The sequence below is a fragment of the Mustela nivalis genome (genome assembly GCF_964662115.1).
Source record: "Mustela nivalis genome assembly, contig: HAP1_SCAFFOLD_504, whole genome shotgun sequence".
NCBI classification, from domain to species: domain Eukaryota; kingdom Metazoa; phylum Chordata; class Mammalia; order Carnivora; family Mustelidae; genus Mustela; species Mustela nivalis.
Window position 1 is genome coordinate 423,379 of NW_028136152.1, and position 7,082 is coordinate 430,460.

The 7,082-nt window shown below is 45.4% G+C and overlaps 1 long non-coding RNA gene across 1 annotated transcript; it reads left to right on the top strand.

Annotated features, from left to right (window-relative positions):
- On the top strand, positions 1-1,553 carry LOC309857222. The gene is made up of 3 exons (XR_014307563.1): positions 1-138; positions 701-806; positions 1,033-1,553. It is a non-coding gene; the product is annotated as an uncharacterized lncRNA (long non-coding RNA).
- Positions 1,554-7,082: the final 5,529 nt, after the last annotated feature.

The following is a 7,082-nucleotide window of genomic DNA, read 5'->3' on the forward strand; positions in this document are numbered from 1 at the left end:
TCCACCATGTGGAGGGAGGGGGCTGATTCTGCTTTTTCTTCCCTTGCCTAATTCTTGGGGTTGCCAGGGCACCATCCAAACACTGTGTAACCCCCTTGCTGGTCTCTGAAACCAAGAGATTGAGATTCGCTATAGAGAGTAAGGAGTAGGGGCTCCTGGGTGGCTCAGTGGGTTAAGCCTCTGCCTTCAGCTCAGGTCATGATCTCAAGGTCCTGGGATTGGGCTCACTGCTGGCCAGGGAGCCTGCTTCCCCCTCTCTCTGCCTGCCTCTCTGCCTTCTTGTGATCTGTCTGTCAAATAAATAAATTTTTTTAAAGATTTTATTTATTTGTCAGAGAGAGAGGGAGAGCACACAAGCAGGCAGAGGCAGAGAGAGAAGCAGGCTCCCTGCCGAGCAAGGAGCCCGATGCGGGACTCGATCCCAGGACCTTGGGATCATGACCTGAGCCGAAGGCAGTGGCTTAACCAACTGAGACACATAGGTGTCCTGAAATAAATACATAAAATCTTAAAAAAAAAAAAAAAAGTAAGGAGTAAAGTTTTAGGATTTTTGTCTAAACCACACAGTCAGTTCGGGCAGAATGAGACATTGGACAAACTAATTTTTGCTAAGGTCCTTCTCTGAGCGGGTCCTTGGCCTGGCCCTCTTTTGGGTATCAGGTTTCTGAGCCTCTTCCTCTCTCTGCTCTTGCTACTTCAGCACAGAATCTTACTGTTTCTTGGCCCAAGTCTGCTGCAGGACTCATGGAGGAGAGTGAAGAAACAAAGCCATCTTTGAAATCAATTATAAAGACCAAAACAATGATGTAAGAGAGCTTCTGTGAGTAAAATGATGTAACACCTCCAAGCTACGTTCATAGAACAAGTCACTAACCAGTACATCCCTGTCTTTGAACCACAGCGTCCTAAAATAGTATTTGCTGTAATTTCCTGAGTAGCTGGTATAAATGGAAAGAGTGTTAGAGTAGTGAGTGAGCTGTGTTGGGTGGTAACTAACTCCCCTTTGATGGTAGTTTTCTTTTTCTTTTTTAGGATGTCGTTTATTTTTTTTATTTGACACAGAGAGAACACAAGCAGGGGGAGCATCAGAGTGAGAGGGAGAAGCAGGCTCCCTGAGAAGCCGGAAGCCCAACACTGGGGCTTGGTGTGGGGAGTCTCGGCTCATGACCTGAGCCAAAGGAGTCTGCCAGGAATCTCTCTCTGCTCCCCAGCCCCTCCGTTCAGAATCCTCCTATGATTTCCGCCATGTCCCCCCTCCCCCGCCCCAGCCCCACTCTTCTGATGGGGGCTGGTCTGCCATGCAGAATCCCAGAGTCCAAGGGCTGTGTCTTTCAACCATTCCTCTGTCCCTGGCACTCACTGAACACAGTGCTCTGCACACAGTAGGCTGTGTTAGTCTGCTTGGGCTTCTGTAACAAAAACACTGAAGACTGGGTGGCCTATAAGCAACAGAAATTTATTTCCCACAGTATAGGGGGCCGGGAAGTGCAAGACCAAGGTGCCAATGGATTCGGTGTCTGGTGAGAGCGCACCTCCTGGTTTGCAGACAGCCATTTTCTTTCTGTGTCCTCTTAGGATGGACGGGGCTGAGGGATTTCTCTTCAGGTCTCATTTGTAAGGGCAAGGATCCTATTCATAGGACTTCCACCCAGGTAACCTATTCACCTTACAAAGGCCTCACCTCCTCCTACTATCACCTTGGGGGTGAGGTTTTAATGTATGAGTTCTGGAGGGACACATTTGGTCTAGAGCACAGGTGCTCTGAAAGAAATGAATGAATTAATAAAACCGTCCAGTATCGCCACAGATATATACAGATGAAAAGAATATCTGGTGTGATCCGGAGAGTTCACTCATTAAAAATTCAGTAAAAGAGGCAAAGGTATGTAAAAGTAGAAGAATGTGTACTGCAGTACCTTTTAATGGCAGAACGCCAGAAAGAATCCAAATGCCCAACAAGTGAGAGAACAGAGGGACCAATTCCAGTATATTCTTAAAGGGAAGGTACCACACGGCCGTGAAAAGTAATGAACTAGAACTCTATGCATCAGCTTGGATAAATCTCAGAAATTAGAGCATTGAGTAAAAAAGCCAAAAAGCTGGCTGCAAGATAATAAATAAGCTAATTGCAAAAGGACACATACATAATACTAGTTAATAAAATTCAGAACTATGGAAAACAATTCAGTATATTTTTATGAGCACCTACATGTACAGTAAAAGCAGAGAAACTGTGAATACCAAGTTCAGGAGAGAGTTTATGGCTGTGGGGGGAGAAAGGGGGCAGCAAAGATCCCAGAGCACTTTCATTGTGTCTTTAATGTTCTACTTCTGATGCCGTTTGGTGGATACGTAGAAGTTTTATTGTTTTTTTGGATTTTCTATTGTATGCCTGAAATATTTTATTTTATTTTTTATTTTTATTATTTTTTAAGATTTTATTTATTTATTTGATGGAGAGATCACAAGTAGGTGAGGAGGCAGGCAGGGGGTGGGGGGAAGGAGCAGGCTCCCTGCCGAGCAGAGAGGCCCATGCGGGGCTCGATCCCAGGACCCTGAGATCATGACCTGAGCTGAAGGCAGAGCCTTAACCCACTGAGTCACCTAGGTGCCCCTGTATGCCTGAAATATTTTATTAAAGAAAAAAAACCCAAGCTAGCTGTTGAGAGTGAAGGCCTAATTCCTATCTCCATTCAGATATTCGCTATGTGTCTCGAACAAGGGATTTAATCTCTGAGCTTCGGTTTCCTCAACATTACAATAGGGATAATAAATCTTGGAAGAATTAAGTGACATCATGGGTGTAAATTGCTTAAAGCAGTGGAAGTATTCAACAAATGGTAACTATTCATAAGTAATTATCAACAGCAGTTAGTGTCAAATTATTTGAAAACTGGAGACATCCAAGTAGATCAGCCATTTTAAAAAAGATTTTATTGTTGAGTAATCTCTACACCCAACATGGGGCTTGAACTTAAAACCCTGAGATCAAGAGTCACATGCTGCACCAACTGAGCCAGCCATGTACATCCAAGATCAACCACTTCTAACCTATCTTCACAGATGACACCCTAAGACTTGAGAGGTTGGGAAGTTGTCTGAGGTCATGGGGGGCATGGGAGGCAGCATTGAGGATGGGAGGTGTGCAGAGGACCCCCCTCTGGGTAAGGTGCTGAGCAGGTGTCTGTTCCAAAATGCTTCCCTCAAAACCTCACTTCCTTCTAGGGAACCAACAATGGTCACATGGGGACCTACTAAAACAGTAGGACCTACTAAAACAGGTACCTGGACAGGTTCTAATGTGGCTTCCTAATCCCAAGGCCTATTTATGTCACCATGAAAGAGATGGAGAAGAATAATGTCACAAGGGCATCCCTTTCTATTTTATATAACTATATTTTTTAATATTTTAATTATTTATTTGTCACAGAGATATCACAAGTAGGCAGAGAGGCAGGCAGAAAGAAAGGGGGAAGCAGGCTCCCCACTGAGCAGAGAGCCTGATTCGGGGCTCCACTCCAGGATCCTGAGATCATGACCCAAGCCAAAGGCAGAGGCCCAACCCACTGAGCCACCCAGTTGCCCCCTATTTTGTATTTTTTTAGTAAAAATCTGATGCCTAACACACAGAGGCATATATCTTCACAAAAATACACAAATTCAAATGCAGTTTGTTAATAGCCCCAAACTGGAGACAACACAAATGTCTATCCATGGGAGAATGGACAGCGTTGCACTCTTTCTGCAGGATAATACTCTCCGGCAGAGAATGAACACACTACTGCTATCAGGACCACACAGACGAATGTCCCAAACAGTATGGATGAAACAAACCAGACCCAAAGCTTTTACTTGCTGATATTTACATGAAGTTCAGCACTGGCAAAACTAACCAGGAGGCTAGATGTCAGAGTAGTGGTTGTGCTTCAGTGAGAGGTTGGAAGTGGGCTGGGGGGCCATCCGGGAATGGATAGTGTTGTGTTGGTTGGTCTGGGTCTTGGTTCCCAGGGTGTGTTCTTCGTGAGAATGCATAAGCTATACTCTTATTGCTTGTACACTTATGGCCATATATTACACTTCAATTAAAATATTGTTTAATATAAAAAAAACTTGCCAATTGCAGTATTTTAACCACTATTAGTTACTGATTGTTTATGCCACATCACGGATGGAGTCATATAATATAGAGGGCAATTGTGGGCCTCTCAGTTAGCAACTTCTCTGAAGCCTTGACCTTGAACGGTACCAGCTGAAACCAGCTTTCGTTTCAGGCTCACTGAAAGGGGGGATTGTCTACTGAGGACTCAGCCAGGTGGAGACAAGGGCCATTACTCAGGACATCTGGTCCAGAGAGACAGGAAAATTATCTGATTTGGCAGTTTCCTGGGATCAGATGCCCCAGATAATGGTCAAACTGCCATGGAGACACCACACATTCCAGCCAAAATACCCACCAGGTGGACCCTTCTCCTGGAGCCCTAATTGTGGGCGGAGCGCAGAGAGAGGCCTGTGCCACCCCGGGGTTTCCTTTCTGCAAGAGGAGCCAAAGGAGCTCTTCCAGAATCTGCAGAGGCGCCAGAAAGGTAAGGCCGATCTGGTCCCAGCGGCGCTCCAGGCCTGTCCCCTCCAAGGACCCAGCTCTGAGCCTTTGGGCAAAGATGATCTCATTCAATCTAGCAGCCCTAGGAAAGAAGTAGCATCACAACTCCCATTTTGGGTGGAGGAAACAAGCTGTGAGAGGTTGAATGAGTCTCCCAGGAGTGAACACCAGGGGCGCTATTCCCCATTTCTTATCCAAGTTACTGGCCCATCTGGCATCCCTATGAGCTTCACTTCCACTGGATGCTCAAGGAGTTCAGGTCCCCCGCCATGCAGGCTCACAGGTGCAATTCAAAGTGCAGGGGTTCCATGGCGGAAACTGCTGCAGAGGTAAAAGACAGAGAAAGCAAGGTCGGACAGGAAGAGCCTTCAAACTGAATACAGGTCTGCCCTCTGGGAAAGGCCACGGGAAGGAAGGCAGTCTGTGCGGGGAAATCCCCATACCACAGCTCAGCTCAGAGGCAAGAACATTATCCTGTGTGTACCTTGACTTCCATGGGAAAGTCATATTCAATTATATACTGACACACCTCTCACCGACAGGAGCAGTACCGAGCAGAGACTTTTATTTTTTTGAGTTTATTTATGAGAGAGAGAGAGCGAGATCGAGAGCGCACACATGCATGAGCAGGGAGAAGGGGCAGAGGGTGAGAGAATCAGAATCCCCGTTCAGCAGAGAGCCCAATGTGGGGCTCGATGCTAGGACCTGGAATCATGATCTGAGCCGAAGGCAGACTCTTAATCGACTGGGCCACCCAGGTGCCCCTGGATGGATTTTTTTTTAAGATATTATTTGAAGTAATCTCTATATCTAATGTGGGACTTGAACCCATAACCCCGAGATCAAGAGTTGCACATTCTACCAACTGAGCCAACCAGGTGCCCAGAGTAAAGACTGTCTTAAAACACTGTTGCTTATGTATCCAGTTATCTGTGCCCCAAGCCTACCCATGGAGCCACAAGCCCTGCCTTATTTGTCAGGTGGTACCAGTGAAAGACCCTAGAGGACCCGCACCCAAGGACGCACTCACAGACCACTGGATGCAATAAGCAAGAGGATTTTATTCGGGCATGCTCGGACTCCCAGGGACACTTGACCACGAAATCCGCGAGGGATGGGTCAGTGTCCGAGAGCCCCGATCTGTTTCGGGAGTCCCTTAATATAGAATTTTACAGTCCATTACATCAGAGCCCTCACTTTTCTAGCCAGTAATTTCAGAGCATTACAGTAAGGCCTACACATAGGTAGCCAATCCTTTAAAACCAACCATACATTCTGGCCAGTCACCGTTCAGGTAGTGTACAGTAGAGGGTACGTGTTGAATTGCACGTTTCTAACCTTTATCTGTATACGTGCTGAACCGCACGTCTCCAGCTAGCGTACGTGCTGAACCGCACGTCTCCGGCCTTGGTACGGGAGGCAACCCTTATCAATTTTACTTAGTAGTAGGGGAAATTCTTAACAGGGGAAGGGTATAACTTTATTTGATTACACAGCGAACGAGGGTTTAAGCAATTTTTCATTTCTTAGCAAAGCATTAGAAGCATTATTATACAGAAGCCAGAAACAGCTGGGTTAAACACAGATTTTTGCTATTCGTTATCCTGTTATGCTGCTTGCTGACTCCCTTATCTATGGTCAGCTGGCCACAGTTTCTTAGTTAGCATAAGCTGGTTATAAAAAGAATGTTAAAACTTATAGGCTATACTATAGTTCTGACCTGGGGTCCTTCACCAGCACAGAGCAAGGCGTTCACACATTATAAGGACTAATAAATGCACATTTCTGAGCCTGAACTGGAGGCATAGCTGTGGGACCACGTGCCACATGCATTAGTTGATTTAATTCCTGATGTGGGAAACAAAGGCAGAGGAAAAATTATTAATTTTCCTTACTACCTACAGCCCATTGACAAGCCCTTGAAACAAGAACTTCCTCTAGGAACTCAACTGCCTTGATGTTGACACTTTGCTAAGGGCAAAAGGCAATCTAGCTCAACCCCCCCCACACACACACACACACTGCCTAGGATCCTGTAAGTCAACTTTAACATATAAAAATTCCTTTGGAAGTTTCCTGTATCTCTTAACCCCCCCAAGATAGGTCTTGGCAATCACCCCACAAGCCTGTGGTCGACTGATAAACATGGTCTCATGGCTAAGGTTTTATTAGACAATAATAAATGACCTTTTCCAACAATAGCTAGCCTCTTCAAGGTCCTAGAAACCTTGTTCCCAAATTCCTTAAAAGGTTTACTCTAACCTACCCCTTCCCAACTTGAAAGTGCATAATGGGCCACTCCTCACGACCCCAGGGCAGCTCTTACTCCCCAGAGGTCCTGTCTCTGTGCTTTAATGAAACCACCTTTTTGTACTAAAGATGTCTCAAGAATTCTTTTTGGTACACTGAAAAGAAATTTTAAAAAAAGAAGAGAAAAGAAAAAAAAGAAAAGGAAAGGAAAAAAAAAAGAAAGAAAGAATTT